Below are 18,750 nucleotides of genomic sequence, written 5' to 3' on the forward strand. Positions count from 1 at the left end.
AGCGTGTTGTGTCCTTGAGCAAGGCACTTAACAACACATTGCTCTGTGACGACACCGGTGCCAAGCTGCTTGGGTCCTAGTGCCATCGCCACAACATCGGTGGCGTGGAGAGGGGAAGGCTTGCATCTTGGGCAACTGCCGGTCTCCCATACAACCCTGCCCAGGCCTGTGCCGTGGAAACCTTCCAAGGCGCAAATCCATGGTGTCATGAAACTAACGGATGGCTATTTATTTAGGGAGGCTCTACAATAGATAGTCAAAACTACCAATGCAGCACTGGCACCAGCCTACTGTTATCAAGGAGGTCTATACAGGAAGGTGCTGGATAAAGGCCGGCAATATCATGAAGGGTCCCACCCAGTCTACTCATGGACTGTTTGTCTCACTCCTATCAGTGAGAATGCACGTCGCATCCACGCCAGGACTATATGGCCATACATACAATCAATCTATGTATATAAACTATCCTTATGTGTTTATGTTTATTGTGTTCTTTATTATTGTTTTTTTTTGTGCTGCATCGGATCCGGACTAACAATTATTTCGTTCTCCTTTACACTTGTGTACTGGAAGTGACATTAAAACAATCTTAAATCTTGACAGCTCGGGGAGGCGGAGCCACGCGGTTGCCCCACCTACTTGGTTTGAATGACAGCCGCGGGCGAGCGGCTGTGCTCCGCCTCTCCTGCGTGATTGACAGTTGCGGCTGCCCCGGGGCTTTGGTGGGCAGCTGCGGGGAGGCTGGTCGGTTTCTCAGCGGCATCCAACGTGGTTTTAATCCGCTTTGCCTTTATCTAATTCCCACCTGCCACAGACAGCAGGGACGTGTTTAGTTACTGCGGACAGGCCAAGCGGTGTATCAGACTTCCCTCACTCGGTAAGCGCACTCCCGTCTGTTTCTTTGTGAGTTCATTAATCGTTAATGCCAGCAGGTTCTTTATTGTTGTATATATTGTTACTTAATTTCATACGGTGGCAGTGGAATACTGCGCGCTTGGAGCAGGTCGGTCGTGTTTGCCAAAGCCGTTTTCCTGGTTTGGGGAAAGTTGGAAGGGGGTTTGTCCGTGAATGTGAACGGTAGGACTGTCCGGGGAGGGACTGAGCCAGCGGCCGTGCCGACAGCGGGGAGTTCAGCACCACCACCCCCCGTTATCCACACGTTGCTGAATAGCTGATGTGTTTTTCAAAGTTATTTCAGTGTCTTGAGAGGGAAATCTTAGAAAACTATTCTTGCACATTTTTTAAATGTACCTTACATAATAATTTGATTTTAACATCGACATTTCCAATACCGAAGTGTAAAAGAGAACAAAGTAATTGTTACTCCCGATCCGATACAGCACAAAAAAACCAGATAAAGAACACAATAATTAAAATAAAGCAGAATAAATATAGCTTATATACATTGATTGTGTCTATAAAGTAGAGGACCGTGTGTACAGAAGGCGACTCAGAAAGGAAATGATAAAGTAGAAAATTGATCAACATTTCCCTTATCAAGAAATGCTTCCAGTGGTAATCAGGTAGTTGTGTTGCAGGTACATTTACAGATCTGGGGGATAACGCGGTTATTTCCCGGTCTCTCAATATAAATGTCTTTGTTGCCAGTAGTGGGGTTCCCCGGCCGTTCCCTTCGTCCCAGTAACGCTGGAGATAAGCCAATGGGAATCCAGTGTTACCTGCCATTTCCCGAGGTTTCGGTGGCCTCCCCACCCCATTATCCGGACCCGGGTGTAATTAAAGCGGAGGTTGATAGATTCTTGATCAGAAAGGGCGTTCAGAGTCAAAGTAAATTTGATTATCAAAGTATATGTATGTCTCCTTATATAACCCCGAGATTCGTTTGCTAGTGGGCATACTCAATAAATCCATAGAATACCAACAATAACAAAATCAATGAAAGGCCGTCCAATTAGGGCGTTCGACCAGAGGGCAGAAGACAACAAAATGAGCAAATACAGGAAGTTACGGGTGTCAAAGGTTACGGGGAGAAGGCAGGAGAATGGGGTTGAGAGGGATAATAAATCCGCTATAATGGGTGGCAGAACAGACTCGTTGGGCCGAACGGCGTATATCTTTTATGATCTAAGTCTCACACGGAGAGGGAACAGAATCCTCTAACCTTGCCAACAGAGAGACGTGAATAACTTTAGTATTCCAGTAACAGAGTATCACAGTTAAATCTGGACACTGTTTACTGTCAAACTGATCAGCAATTAATCAGATCGTAAGTAAAGTCATACATTAACTTATCAAGGAGTAAGTAACTTTTTAAGAAATAATAAAACCCAAATTATGAATTTATTAGACAACAGCTATTAATAGAGTCAACCATACCAACAAGAGTCAGATGTTTTTGATATGCTGATTTTTTTTTCTAGCTGGGATAAACATTCTTGAAAATAAGTATGCTGCACATAGGGTGTAAAAATGATGCAATTTCTGAAAAAAAAGAAAATACTTTATAACTGTTTAAAACGTCCAAAGTTATTTAATTGGTCTTGAGTTTGTGTTCATGACAACAGCTGAAAGAAAAGGTTCACAATTGCCAACAGTCCACAGAATGCAGAATGGAGAAAACTCTGAGTGTGGGCCACGGGAACAATCTGTGTAGTCACTGGGGTAGCCTGTGAGAGATCAATGTTTCCCTCGCATGCTTTGGCATCTGAGGTAGATTTCAGTGAAGACAATTGTATGGATTTTTGATTATAATGATTTGAGGAGTTACTTTCCCCAAGCAGTAAGGCTGATCAACACCTCCACCCAGTAACCCACCCCTCTACACCCTCCACCACCACTATTTATCATTTCCTGTCAGAGTCACCTCATGTACAGGCACTACTGTGCCTAGCGTCACATTATGGACATACAATCAATCTATGTACAGTACTGTGCAGAAGTCTTGGGCAGATGTAAAAAAAAAATCTCCAAAATGAAGATGCTTTTAAAATAATGGAACAAGAAGTTTCTAAATATCAAAAATTTACTATAAAGAGCAGTAAACAGTAAAAGACTAAATCATATCAATATTCCGTGCAACCACCCTTCGCTTTTAATACTGCATCAATTCTCATGGTACACCATGGTACAGCTTTATAAGAAAATTGGCTGGTAGATTTTTCCAAGCATCTTGGAGAATTTGCCACGTTTCTTCAGCTGTCTCGCTTGCTCCAGTCTCTTGAGTCAGCCTCGGTAACGTTGAGATCAGGGCTCTGTGGAAACCATCCCATTTGAAACCATATAAAAAATCTAGCGTGCGAAAATTTGTGCACAGTGCTGTATGTGAGTTATCTTGTGTGTTTAAATTTGTGTTCTTTATCATTTTGTGTATTTTTTTTTATTACTTTGGATCATGAGTAACAATGATCTCATTCTCCTTTACACTTGTGTACTGGAAATGACATGAAACAATCTTGAATGGTAACTTTTTTGTTCAGATGGAAAGTGCTGGAACTAGTCACAATGCTGTACTTTGCAAAGAAAATAAGCCAAACCTGAAGTATCTATTCTTAGTAAAGATGTAAACTTTCCTACAGTTGCTCATGAGCTCCCTGAAAAGAATCCTTGATTAAATTAGTGTTGTTTTGCACGTACTGCAAGTAATAGAATCTTAAAGGATCTGCATCTAAAAGGTGAATGCTTAGAAGTTCAAATGTTCAAAAGTAACTTTATTTCAAAGTACATAGATGTCACCATATGCTATCTCATGATTAATTTTAATGTGGGCATTCACAGTAAATACAAAGACAACAGAATCAATGAAAAACTACACTCAAAGATGGACAACAAGCAATATCAAAAGAAAGCAAACTGCAAATACAACAAAAACATAATAATAAAAAATAAGTAATAAATAATATTGCGAAACATAGAAACATAAAAAACCTACAAGATAATACAGGCCCTTCAGTCCACAAAGTTGTGCTGAACATGTCCCTACCTTAACCATAGTCCTCTATTTTTTTAAGCTCCATGTACCTATCCAAAAGTCCCTTAAAAGACCCTATCGTATCTACCTCCACCACCATTAACAGCAGCCCATTCCATGCAATCACCACTCTCTGAGTAAAAAAACTTACCCCTGACATCCTCTCTGTACCTACTACCCAGCACCTTAAACCTGTGTCCTCTTGTGGCAACCATTTCAGCCCTGGGAAAAAGCCTCTGACTATCCACACGATCAATGCCTCTCATCGTCTTATACACGAAGTTGAGTTGTAGAGACGTTGAAGGTGAGTCTATAGGTTGTGGAATTAGTTCAGTGTTGAGGTGAGTGAAGTTATCCACGCAGGTTCAGAATTTAAGCTTTGTGTTTGAATACATAGAGCTGTCAGAAACAATTTCCTTTAAAAGTGCACCATACTGCTGCTACAAAACAACTAATTTCACAACATATGACAGTGATAATAAATATAATAAATAAGATTCTGATTTATGTCAAAACCTCTACTATTTATTTAGGGAATTATCTACTTTCAGTAGCAATTTACACCAGTGCAAGACAAATTGAAAAGTATAAATGTGATAAATTCTGGATGCTGGATATCTAGAGCAACACACACAAAATGGTGGAGGAACTCAGCAGGTCAGGCAGCATCTACGGAAAGGAATAAACAGTTGACATTTTGGGCTGAGACCCTTCTTCAGGGCTGGAAAGGAAGAGGGGAAATGCCAGAATAAAAAGGTGGGGGAAAGGGAAGGAGGATAGTTAGAAGCTGATATGTGAAACCAGGTGGGTGGGAAAGATAAAAGGGCTGGAGAGGAAGAAATCTGATAGGATAGGAGAGTGGACCATGGGAGAAAGGGAAGGAGGAGGGGACACAGGTGAGAAGAGATGTGCAGCATGAGGAATAGAAGAGGGAGATTTTTTAATATATTGGAAGGAGAAATCAATGTTCATGCCATCAGGTTGGAGGTTACCCAGATGGAATATAAGGTGTTGCTTTTCCACCCTGGGGATGGGCCTCATCGTGGCACAAGAGGAGATCATGGACCGACAGGTTGGAACGGGAATGGGAATTAGCTGCTAGGCAGTTCTGCTTTGGCGGATGGAGCGGAGGTGCCCTGCGCAGCAGTGCCCTCAACTTACGATGGGTCTCACCAATAGAGAAGAGACAACAAACGCAATAGACAATCCCAGTAGATTCGTGGTGAAGCGTTGCCCAGCAACCTCTAGCTGCTTTGAAACTTTCACTGGAGACTTCCATCAGGCATTTCAGATAGTGACAGATACTGATCACAGTAAAACATGAGATATGCTAGCTACAGAATGTAGACCATTTGGCCTCCTAAGTCCTTCTTGTCAGTCTATGAGATCTTGACAAATCAGTGACCTAACTCCAAATATTCTTTTCCGAATACTTCATCAAAAACACCATGGATTAACAAAGATCGTGTTCTGTTCACAGAATCTGCCCTTATCCTGAATTTTCAACTGTTCCCCAGCTTTGCAATCCGGAGTACAGAGTATCTGATCCATGCCAATCATGATGGCCACCTGAGCGAGTTGAATTTGCCTATGTTTGGCACATATCCTTCTAAACCAGGGGCTCCCGACCTTTTTAATGCCACAGACTGATACCATTAACCGAGATGACCCTGGACCCCAGGTTGGGAACCCCTGCTCTAACCTATCCTACCTATGTTCTTGTCTAAGTAACTTTCAACTACTGTTAATGTGCCCAGCTCAACCATTTCCTCTGGTGGATAGTTCCATGTATGGAGCATCTTCTGAGGGCTTTTTGAGAGGTTAAACAAAGACAGGATATGCACTGTTAATGGTGGGTCTCTATGGAGTGTTGATAAACAGAGCGGCCTTGGGGTGCAAGTTTGTAGTGGTAGCGCAGGTGAACGAAGTGGTGAGGAATGGATATGCTCTGTTTCTGTTCACTGGCTGTGAATATAAGACCAGAGAACTCGTTACAACATCATTAAACATCGGTTGTTCTGTACCTGGAGTTCTGTATACAGCTTTGGTCATCTAAGGAAGTGATTGTGATGGGGAGAGTGCAGAGAAGATTCATCAGGATGTTGCCGGAATTGAATCATTTCAGTTTAATAAGGAGAAATAGTGCAGGCTGTGTTTGTTTTTCCCTGGAGGAGGCCAAGGCCTGATTTGATGGAGGTGCAAAGATGAGCCAGGTGGATAGTACAAGGGTGAGTTGCCTAAGACACAAGTTTAAGTTCAAAACTTCAAAGTAAAATTTATTATGTGTCTATCACTATATACAACCCTGAGATTCATTTTCTTGTGGATATACTCAATAAATCGATAGAACCATAACTGCCTATTCAACTAGAGTGCAAATACAGCAACCTGTGCAAATACATAAATGAGAAATAATAATAATAAATAAATAAGCAATAAATGTAGTGAACATGAGATGAAGAGTCCTTGAAAGTGAGTGTATTTGTTGTGGGAACATTTCAGTGATGGAACAAGTGAAGTTATGCCCTCTGGTTCAAGAGCCTGATGGCTGAGGGGTAGTAAGGAGAGAGGTTGGAAGTTTAGAGGGAGAGTTTCTTCACACAGGATGGTTGGAATCTGGAGTATGCTGTCCGATGAGTTGTCGGAAGCAGGTACACGCAACGACATTTCAGAACAACCTCGACAAATGCTTGTATTGTCAAGCTATGGAGGCACATCTAGCGTGGTCCAATTCGTGTGAAGTGAGGTTGCTGAATTACTTCAAAACCAAACTGATATGTCCCCCAGCCATTTAAAATTAGGTCCTTTTAATTTTTATTAATATCAGTTAATTTGCAAAAAGATTTTTTAAAAGATTAACTTTGCCACATGCACAGTACATTGAGACATACGGTGAAATGTGAAATGCATCATTTGCGTCAATGACCAACACAGTCTGCACATTGTACTGTAGACGGTCTGAAATTGCCACCATGCTTCCAATGCCAACAAAGACTGCTCACAACTTCCTTTCCCTAACCCAAGTTCTTTGGAATATGGGAGGAAACTGCTGTTCCTGGAGGAAACCCATGTGGCTATGGGGTGAATTTACAAACTGCTTACAGCAGCAACGGGAATTGAAATCAATAGTTGATTGCTGGCACTGTAAAGAGATTGTGCTAACTGTTATGCTATCATCCCATCCATGTTTCACCCCAGTCCTTTAAAAATAGATGATTTTAATTTGTATGAATGTCAGTTAACTTGTAATATAAATTAATGCGGGTAAATGCTGTGCTGAAGTGCAACAGTCATCATAGATGTGATGGGCCAAAGGGCCTATTTCTGTATGACTCAGAGGTTTAGATCATTTGGCAGTGAAGGAATGGCAGTGGTTCCAGGATGGGATGTGACTGCAAGCTCAATCTTTCCCTCTTTGTTTTGCTTCTGCACCTGCTTTGGCATATTTTAAGAAAGAATTCCAGCTTTCTCATTAAAAAAAATTCTTCCGTCTATTTCATTAAGTATGAAGTTACTTCACGGAGGACTGAGCTTGACTGTATAGTTCTGAGTTATTTGGATTGATGATTGACAGAAACAACTGTGCAGAATCTGTGAGGTATTTGAAGGGAAGGTTGCCTTTTGTTGCAGGAATGAAATGCTCTACAGAAATAGTGTTTTAATGCACCAAGACACCCAAATTAAAACTGATGGTTGGTACTTCTCTAATGTGAGGCATCAATGGGCCAGGACAGGATATCTAAACATAGAAACATAGGAAACGTACAGCACAATACAGGCCCTTCGGCCCACAAAGCTGTGCCGAACATGTCCTTTCCTCAGAAATTACTAGGGTTACCCATAGCCCTCTATTTTTCTAAGCTCCATGTACCTATCCAAAAGTCTCTTAAAGGACCCTATTGTATCCACCACCACAACCGTCGCCAGCAGCCCATTCCATACACTCACCATTCTCTGCGTAAAAAAAAAAAACTTACCCCTGACATTTCCTCTCTACCTACTCTCAAGACCCTTAAACCTGAGTCTTCTTGTGGCAGCCATTTCAGCCCTGGGAAAAAGCCTCTGACTATCCACACGATCAATGCCTCTCATCATCTTATACACCTCTATCAGGTCACCTCTCATCCTCCATCGCTCCAAGGAGAAAAGGCCGAGGTCACTCAACCTGTCTTCATAAGGCATGCTCCCCAATCCAGGCAAAATCCTTGTAAATCTCCTCTGAACCCTTTCTATAGTTTCCACATCCTTACTGTAGTGAGGCGACCAGAACTGAGTACAGTACTGACTCAGGGTAGGACCAGGGTCCTATATAGCAGCAACATTACCTCTCAGCTCCTAAATTCAATACCACGATTGATGAAGGCCAATACACCGTATGCCTTCTTAACCACAGCGTCAACCTGCGCAGCTGCTTTGAGCATCCTATGGACTCAGACCCCAAGATCCCTCTGATCCTCCACACTGCCAAGAGTCTTACCATTAATTCTATATTCTGCCATTGTATTTGACCTACCAAAATAACCACTTAACACTTACCTGGGTTGAACTTCATCTGCCATTTCTCAGCCCAGTTTCGCATTCTATCAATGTCCAGCTGTAACCTCTGACAGCCCTCCACACCATCCACAACACCCCAACCTTGGTGTCATAAGCAAACTTACTAACCCATCCCTCCATTCCTCATCCAGGTCATTTATAAAAATCACGAAGAGTAAGGGTCCCAGAACAGATCCCTGAGGCACTAAACTGGTCACCGACCTCCATGCAGAATGTGACCCGTCTACAACCTCTCTTTGCCTTCTATGGGCAAGCCAATGTCCCCATGGATCCCATGCCTCCTTACTTTCTCAATAAGCCTTGCATGGGGTACCTTATCTAATGCCTTGATGAAATCCAAATACACTACATTTACTGCTCTTCCTTCATCAATGTGTTTAGTCACATCCTCAAAAGATCCTCAAACACGAGGAAATCTGTAGATGCTGGAAATTCAAGCAACACACACAAAATGCTGGTGGAACGCAGCAGGCCAGGTAGCATCTATAGGAAGAAGTGCTGTTGATGTTTCGAGCCGAGACCCTTCATCAGGACTAACTGAAAGAAGAGATAGTAAGAGATTTGAAAGTGGGAAGGGGATCCCACTAATGTATAGAAGGGATAAGGTTCTCCATGTCCTCACCTACCACCCCACCAGCCTCCGGGTCCAACATATAATTCTCCATAACTTTCGCCACCTCCAATGGGATCCCACTACCAAGCACATCTTTCCCTCCCCCCCCCTTCTGCTTTCCACAGAGATCACTCCCTATGCAATTCCCTTGTCCATTTGTCCCCCCCCATCCCTTCCCACTGATCTCCCTTCCAGCACTTATCCTTGTAAATGGAACAAGTGCTACACCTGCCCTTACACTTCCTCCCTCACCACCATTCAGGGCCTCAGACAGTCCTTCCAGGTGAGGCGACACTTCACCTGTGAGTCGGCTGGTGTGATATACTGTGTCCGGTGCTCCCGGTGTGGCCTCTATATATTGGTGAGACCTGATGCAGACTGGGAGACCATTTCGCTGAACACCTACACCCTGTCCGCCCGAGAGAGCAGGATCTCCCAGTGGCCACACTTTTTATTCCACGTCCCATTCCCATTCTGATATGTCTATCCATGGCCTCCTCTTCTGTCAAGATGAAGCCACACTGAGGTTGGAGGAACAACACCTTATATTCCGGCTGGGTAGCCTCCAACCTGATGGTATGAACATTGATTTCTCTAACTTCTGTTAATGCCCCTCCTCCCCTTCTTACCCTATCCTTGATTTATTTATTTCTCCCTCTTCCCCCCCTTTTTTCTTTTTCTCTTTTTTTCTCTCTCTGTCCCTCTCACTATCACTCCTTGCCTGCTCTCCATCTCCCACTGGTGCTCCCCTCCCCCTTTCTTTCTTCCTAGGCCTCCCATCCCATGATCCTCTCCAGTTCTGTATCCCTTTTGCCAATCACCTTTCCAGCTCTCAGCTTCACCCCACCCCTCTGGTCTTCTCCTATCATTTCAGATCTCCCGCTCCCCCTCCCACTTTCAAATTTCTTACTATCTCTTCTTTCAGTTAGTCCTGACGAAGGGTCTTGGCCCGAAACGTCGACGGTGCTTCTTATAGGTGCTGCCTGGCCTACTGTGTTCCACCAGCATTTTGTGTTTGTTGTTCAAAAGATCCTAGCTGGCTGTTAGACTAGCTGACCAGTGTGGGTGAGTTCTGGTTGCCCCCCGCCCCAAAAGAGTCAGTGAGTTGTTAGCGGGTTCCAGAGTGGGAGTTCAGCCCATGCAGTAGGAAGGAGACCTGATGGGTTCGCAAATGAGTGAGATTGGAGTTTATGGCTTGATATTCAGGGTCCTGTCATAGGTGAGCCTGGAGTTTGTTTGAGACCTCATGTTCCGCGATGGGTTGGTTCTGGGGTTGATTGCGGGGCCTGAGGGTGAATGGAAATCCAGAAGGTGAGGCTCATTGACCAGAAATCTGAGTCTGTGCATCTCTGCGAGTTCCCTGTGATAATCGAAGGCCCAATGTCTGCGAGCCCATGTCTGCTGGAGGCCAAAGAAAATGGTCTGTCCGGGGTTAGAGGATTGTGTATGTGTGTGGGGACGGGGTGTTGTTGTTCTACCGAGCATTGTGGCCGTGGTATACTGGTGCTGGAATGTGGGCTTGCGGGCTGCCCCCAGCATACTCGCGGGTGTGTTGGTCGTTCATGCAAGCAGCACATTTCTCTATATGCTTTGATGTACATGTTATTAATAAACTTGAATCTGTCGTGATTAGGAAATGTACCTTGATGTACCATATTGCAGTTTAGTATGTGCAGAGTAAATCTGTAATCGTGTTAACAATGTCCCTGTTCTAGAGCTGAGTTTCAGCTTACTGTTAGGGTGAATCATGCTCTCCGTATTTGTATATTTATTTTTAATTTTTTTGTATTTGCATAGATGATCATCTTTTGCACATTGGTTGGTTGTGCGTAGTTTTTCATTGATTCTGTTGTATTTCTTTGTTCTGCTTGAATGTCTGCAATCTCAGGGTGGTATACGATGACATGTATGGATTTTGATAATAAATTTACACTGAACTTGGAGCTCGAAGTATCCGGTCACAGGATCTGATTGCATCAGACACTGCCTGTGGCTGGCAGTTCCCCTCCTGACAGACAGACAGACATGCTTTATTGATCCCCAGGGAAATTGGGTTTCGTTACAGCCGCACCAACCAAGAATAGTGAAGAAATATAGCAATATAAAACCATCAATAATTAAATAATAGTAAGTAAATTATGTCAAGTGGAAATAGGTCCAGGACCAGCCTATTGGCTCAGGGTGTCTGACACTCCGAGGGAGGAGTTGTAAAGTTTGATGGCCACAGACAGGAATGACTTCCTATGACGCTCAGTGTTACATCTCGGTGGAATGAGTCTCTGGCTGAATGTACTCCTGTGCCTAACCAGTACATTATGGAGTGGATGGGAGTCATTGTCCAAGATGGCATGCAACTTGGACAGCATCCTCTTTTCAGACACCACCATCAGAGAGTTCAGTTCCACCCCCACAACATCACTGGCCTTACGAATGAGTTTGTTGATTCTGTTGGTGTCTGCTACCCTCAGCCTGCTGCCCCAGCACACAACAGCAAACATGATAGCACTGTCCACCACAGCCTGACCAGTGTGGTGCAGCAGTGAGAGCCACCTCACGTTACATCCAGCTTGGGTTGTGCCTACAGACCAGCTCAATTTTCATCATCTCCAAGTGTTCGTGATCAGAGACCTTTGGAAACAGTTGAAAAATGTTTACATAATTTTAAAAAATCATTATTGTGCAAATCAACTGACATTAATACAAATTAAAGATTATTTGTAACATGTACATCGTCCTTTGTGTCAATGACCAACACAGTCGAAGGGGGCTGTCTGCAGTTGTCACCATGTTTCTGACGCAAACCTAACACTAACCATCTGCCTTTGGAATATGGGGGGAAGCACATGCAGTCTGGAGGAGAATGTACAAACTCCTTACAGATGGTGGAGGAATTGAACCACTGTAAAACTTTGCTCTAACTGTGCCACCCATATTAAAATGGCCTATCTTTAGGAGAGCAGAGGAATGTATCAGTTCAGTTTTGAAGAAACTTTACAGCCTCATTTCAGAGGAATTGAGCCACGCTGATAACATTGATGGGCTGAATATAGTGTCTGATCCCTCGGGTCATCCCTCAGCTCTGGTGAGACAGGGACTATAAGACATAGGTCATTTGGCCCATTGAGTCTGCTTTGCTATTCCACCATGGCTGTTTTATTATCCTTCTCAACCTCATTCTCCTGCCTTCTCCCTGTAGCATCTGATATCCTTACTAATCGAGAACCTTTCAACCTTGGCTTTAAGTACACACAAAGACTTGGCCTCCACAGCCTTTGTGGCGATGAATTCCACAGAATCATCACTCTCTAGCTAAAGAAATTCCTCCTCAACTCTGTTCTAAAAGGGTGTTATTGCATTCTAAGGCTGTGCCCTCTGGAACTAGACTCCCCCACCATAGGAAACATCTTCTCTTTGTCCACACTTATTCAATAGGTTTCAATGAGATCCCACTCTCATTCTTCTAAACTCCAGCAAGTACAGGCCCAGAGCCATCAAGCACTCCTAATATGTTAACCCTTTCATTCTCAGAATCATTCTCCTGAGCCTCTTCTAGACCCTCTCCAAAATCAGCACCCTTACTTAGATAAGGCACCCAAAGCGGCACACAATACTCCAAGTGCAGTCTGACCAATGTGCTCAGCTCAGTCAGAGTTGCAGTTAGCTTCACTGAGAATCACTAGCTGCCATCTTGCTGTTGGATCTCAAATTTGAAAATTCAGTACAAACATTTGTTATTATAATATTTAACTGTTTGGAACTATGTACTAAGATATACAGAACCTTTCTGAACATTGTCGATTGAAAAACAATAAAAATGGTAAAGGAAAATATCTAATTTACAAGCCATTGAATAAATCCTAAAATTTAATCCTTTCCTTTCTGAAGTAAATTTTCAAAGTGGTAAATGTAATTAAATGTGGGGTCAGATTTTATTTCAGGAGAGTGTGGAACAGGCCATTCTGGCCCAATGAGCCACACCACCCAGCAACCTACTTATTTCACCCTAGCCTAATCACAGAACAATTTACCAGTTAACCTACAAACCAGTACATCTTTGGAATGTGGGAGGAAACCAGATCACCTGGAGGAAACCCACATGGTAATGGGAATGATGTACAAACTCCTTATAGACAGCGTCAGAATTGAACTCTGAACTCTGGTGCACCGAGCTGAAATACTGTCATGTTAACCACTACTCTACAGTGGCATTTTGCTGTGATGTTAATGCTGAAGCTTCTGACTATGATTGGTGATTGTGTGCGGTATGGTACAGGTACACAGTTGAGTTCAGATTTCAATGTTCTATCATTATGTTTAGGAAAATGGTATCTCAGTGCTTCTCTGTAAAACCTGTGAAGATTTCAATGCTGAAGGAAGGACAATATGTTTTTAAATCAAGATGCTGTGTCAGATGAAGTAGAGCTTGCAAATTGTCATGTTCATAAGGGTATGCAGCCTGCAACATTCCCTCTATTTTCTTTAAAGCTGCGTTAACCAACTATTGCTTTGAGCAAGAAATTTTGACATGACATGTAAACAGTGCAGCACTTTAAATGTTTTTATTGTTATATGCAAACTATGAATATTTAGATTGTGAATTGAAACACCACGTACTTTTGATTTTATTTATTAATGACTGGTGTAATGAAATACAGCACAATAAAGAAAATATTTCATGTTCTGTAAACTTTTAAACTTAGCATTGTAGTTGAGTGAGCTTGCAGTTTGTTAACAATGAGCTACTGATTTCCATTCTGTGTTTATTGTTACAATTTGTAATTTACAATGAGGTGCCATCTCATTGGCTCTTCACTCAACCCTGGAATATCTGGGCAGAAAAGATGTGTACATCAGGATGCTCACCATCGACTACAGTTCAGCATTTAATACCTTCATCCCCTCACATCTAACCAATAAGCTCCAGGACCTTGGCCTCAATACCTCCTTGTGAAATTGGATCCTGGATTTCCTCGCTTGTAGTCCCCAGCCAGTTTGGATTGGTAACAACATCTCCTCCATGATCTCCATCAGCACAGGTGCACCACACGGCTGAGTGGTCAGCCCCTACTTGCTTTACACTAGCGACTGTGCGGCTAAGCACAGCTTCTATACCAAGTTTGCTGATGCCACCAATGTTGTGGGCCAAATCAAAGGTGGTGCTGAATCAGCATATTGGAGAGAGATTGAAAATCTGGCTGAATCGTGTCATAACTACAACCTCTCAGTCAATGTCAGAAAGAGCAAGGAACCGGTTATAGATTTCTGGAGAGGGAAACCAGAGGTCCATGAACCAGTCCACATTGGAGGGTCAGAGGTGGAGAGTTTCAGAAACTTTAAATTCTGAGGTGTTTCTATTTCAGAGGACCTGTCCTGGGCCTAGCATGTAAGTGCAATTACGAAGAAAGCATGACTGTGCCTCTACTTCCTTGGGAGTTTGTGGAGATTCAGCATTACATCTAAAAATTTAACAAACTTCAGTAGATGTATAGTGGTGAGTAGGTGCATCACAGCCTCGTATGGAAACACCAATGTCCTTGAATGGAAAATCCTATAAAACACAGTGGATCTGGTCCCGAGCATCATGTATAACGCCCTCTTAAGCATTGAACACACCTACATGAACCACTGTCGTAGAAAAGCAGCATTCGTCATTAGGGATCACTACCACCCAGGTCATACTCTCTTCTCATGGCTGCCATCTGGAAGAAAGTACAAGAGCCTCAGGACTCGCACCACGAGATTCACGAATAGTTATTACCTCTCAGCCATCAGGCTCTTGGACAACAGGTGATAATTTCACTGAACTTTACTTGCCCTATCATTGAAATGTTCCTACAACGTCAATGAACTCATTTTCAAGGACTTTTCATCTCATGTGTTCTTTATTTATTACTATTTATTTAGATTTGCATTTGCACAATTTGTTGTCTTCTGTACTCTGGTTGAATACTCCAGTTGGGTGGTCTTTCACTGATTCTGTTATAGTTGCTATTCTATAGAATTATTGAGTACCTCAGGATTATATACGGTAAAATAAAAATTTTATTATAATAAAGTTTACTTTGAACTTTAAAACACTGAAAATATAAATATGTTAATGTTCCAAAATGTTTCAAAGTAAAGGCTGTACTTGTATTAGAAAAATTATGGAATACATTCATAAACACAATTACAGTATTTAACAAATATATTAACATAGATTTCAAAATTATATTAACATTTCAAAATTATTTTAGCATAATTTCAAGTTATATTAAAATTAAGTATAAGCATCCGCAAAGGAAACAGCATTATGAAGGACCCCATGCACCCCTCATACAATCTCTTCTCCCTCCTGCCGTCTGGGAAAAGGCTCCGAAGCATTCGGGCTCTCACGACCAGAATATGTAACAGTTTCTTCCCCCAAGCTATCAGACTCCTCAATACCCGAAGCCTGGACTGACACCTTGCCCTATTGTCCTGGTTATTATTTATTGTAATGCCTGCACTGTTTTTGTGCACTTTACGCAGTCTAGTGTAGCTTTCTCTGTTTTTTTTTACGTAGTTCAGTCTAGTTTTTGTACTGTGTCATGTAACACCATGGTCCTTTAAAACATTGTCTCATTTTTACTTTGTACTGTACCAGCAGTTATGGTCGAAATGACAACAAAAGTGACTTGAATTGACTTGACTTGAAAATTCTGGCAATGTGGCAACAACGGATATGTGCATGGGAGAAGTTCAGTTACTGTGTGGCCACACACCCGCACAGTTTAGAGGGAACAAGATTAGCCTGAAAACAAGATTATCTTTATCTTTGAAGAATGTAGTAAAGTTGATATTCCCAGAAGTATTTTTGCCTTTGTTGGAGGTAATTAGTCGTCAAATTCCATTGTAATGAACGCACGCGTGTCAAATTAAACTGAGTGAGGAAGCTTTTTTTTATTGAAAGACAGAGAAAAATCGGAACCTACTTTATATATAGAAGTGGATCTGAAATTGGAAAGTTTCTGATGACTGATGATTGTGAACATTTGCTGGTCTCTGAGATGTTTGCTCAAACTTCAAGGTTACCTGGACAGCCTTCTATTCCATTTCAGATTCCGGCTTATTTATCACACGTATCTCAAAACACTCAGTAAAATGTCTCATTTGTATTGACAACTGACACAACCAAGGATGCGCTGGGGGGGGGGGGGGGCAGCTTGCAGGTGTTGCCTCACATTCCAGCACCAACATGACAGGCCCACAATGCTCGGTTGAACAAAACAATAACAGCAAAAACAAAGACACATGAGATTCTGCAGATGCTGGAGAACCGGAGCAACTCACACAAAATGCTGGAGGAACCGGACGGTCAGGCAGCATCTATGGAAATAAATATACATTTGAAGTCTTGGGCTAAGACGTTTCATCAGGACTTCATCAGTCCTTGATAAACGGTCTCAGCCCGAAATGTCAATGGTTTATTAATTTCCGTAGATGGAGCCTGACCTGCTGGGTCCCTCCAGCTTTTTATATGTGTTGAACAGCCAAAACAAGCACCTTTCCCAGCCTTCAGCACCCACCTCCTGATGCACACAGACAGGCTTCTAACCCCATTACCTCCTTCCATTCCAGTCTGTAACTAGAGTGATGTGGAAACCTTTTTGATTTAAGGCCAACGTAACTGATCGGTCAAATGAAGCTTGATTTCCTGGCAGTTGGGCACTGGGATCTTAGTTTCATCCACCACACTGCTGACACTGTGCCTCTGGAGTGTCTAACAGTTCTTGTCAGGAACCAAGGCTGTGCTCAGACCCAACCCTGGCACATGCTGATATTCAGGGATGTTGTGTAAGTATCATGAATAATTAAATCATTATTAATAAGTCATTAAAATTTGAGCTTCATGTAAACACTCAGAAGGGATTGAAAAGACTAAAACATAATGGGGTGCCACAGCAGCGTTGTGGTTAGCGTGACGTTATTACAGCTCTGGATCTTCCAGAGTTCGCAGTTCAATTCCAGCGCCATTCTGTAAGGAATCTGTACATTGTCCCTGTGGAATATGTGGGTTTTCCCTGGAAGCTCCAGTTTTCTCTTTCAGTCCAAAGACATACCGGGTTGGTCAATTGTTCGTTGTAAATTGTCCTGTGATTAGGTTAGGGTTAACTGGGTTTGTTGGTGGTTGCTGGGGCGACGTGACTTGAAAGGCTGAAAGGGCCTACTCCACACCATATTGCTAAATAAACAAGTAAGTAATAGCTCTATTTCTAAACATTTTAAATATGCAATTTCATTGACAAGTGGGCCCAGCTCTTGATTGGGTAGCTTAGCGGTTAGCATGATGCTATTACAGCTCAGAGTGAATTCTAGTGCCTTCTGGAAGGAGTTTGTATGTTCTCCCCGTCAATCACGTGGATTTCCTCGAGGTGCGTTGTTTGTTTCTCACAGTCCAAAGATGTACTGATTAGTAGGTTGATTGGTCATTGTAAATTTTCCTGTGATTAGGCTAGGGTTAAACAGGTGGGTTGCTGGGCAGTCCAGCTCATTGATACAACCTGTTCTGCTCCGTATCTCTAGATTAAAATAATTCATAATTATTGAGGCTCAGTGCAGGAGGGAAGTATTGTGCTATAACCAGTGGCCTCCATCAGAATGCTCTCTGCAACCTTAAATGTCCCACGTCTCTTCTTCCCATTACTAATTCACACTCAATACTGTTCATTCAGTTACCCTACACTTGTTGACTTGCTTCTATTTGAGCCCCGGTTCATTTCTACTTCTGCCTGTAAGGTGTTTGTGTGTTCACATTCCAAACATGTACAGGTTTGTAGTTTAATTGGACGGTAATTGCACAGTGTGGACTCGTTGGACTGGAAAGACCTGTCAACGCGCTCTATCTCTAAATAAAAATAAGTTTTTATTCTTGCTTTCAAGCTCCTTCATAGACACACCTTATGACAGAATCCTCCAGCATTATAAACATCCGTGATATCCCTACTTATCGAAACCGCACATCTCAAATTTTATCAATCCACCTGTGGTGAACTACATATACCTGTCTGGACACCCCCCCCCCCCCCCCCCCCGCTGACTGCTGCTGTGGCTCCTCCCACAGACCCCTGTATAAAGGCGATTGGAGGCACTGCTCCTTCCTCAGTCTCCAGGATGTTGTGTGGTGGTCTCTTGCAGCTAATAAAAGCCTATCGTTCGCCTCCCGTCTCCGAGAGTTATTGATGGTGCATCACCACTACTGGCACTTGTGCTGTAAAGTCTGAAATTTCTTCCCACCTCAGAATGTAAGTTACTGTTCACTGCTGCAGAATTTTATCACTTCTCTTTTTACCAGTGAGGCAGAGAGTGACTTTGAGTAAATCTGATACAAAAGGAAATAGAACATAAATAGGAGCAGGAGTCGGCTATCTGGCCTGTCGAGCCTGCTCCACCATTCAATAAAATCATGGCTTATGGCCATGAGCTCATCTCCACTTTTCCCCACAACCCTTAATTCCCCTACTATGCAAAAATCTATCCAACCTTGTTTTTAATATATTCACTGAGGTAGCTTCCACTGCTTCATTGGGCAGAGAATTCCACAGATTCACCACTCTCTGGGAAAAGCAGCTCCTCATCGCCATCCTAAATCTACTCCCCTGAATCTTGAGGCTATGTCCCTTGGTTCTACTCT

The 18,750-nt window shown here is 42.7% G+C and overlaps 1 protein-coding gene across 2 annotated transcripts in view; it reads left to right on the forward strand.

Annotated features, from left to right (window-relative positions):
• The first annotated feature begins 690 nt into the window (after positions 1–690).
• The window catches only part of wipf3 (WAS/WASL interacting protein family member 3), a 55,975-nt gene continuing 37,915 nt past the window's right edge, over positions 691–18,750 (forward strand). For both annotated transcript variants that reach the window (XM_073024482.1, XM_073024483.1), the window contains exon 1: positions 691–877. The gene's annotated coding sequence lies outside the window, so the exon portion shown is untranslated. The remainder of the gene's footprint in view (positions 878–18,750) is intronic.

The sequence above is a fragment of the Hemitrygon akajei genome, chromosome 20 (genome assembly GCF_048418815.1).
Source record: "Hemitrygon akajei chromosome 20, sHemAka1.3, whole genome shotgun sequence".
Taxonomy (NCBI): domain Eukaryota; kingdom Metazoa; phylum Chordata; class Chondrichthyes; order Myliobatiformes; family Dasyatidae; genus Hemitrygon; species Hemitrygon akajei.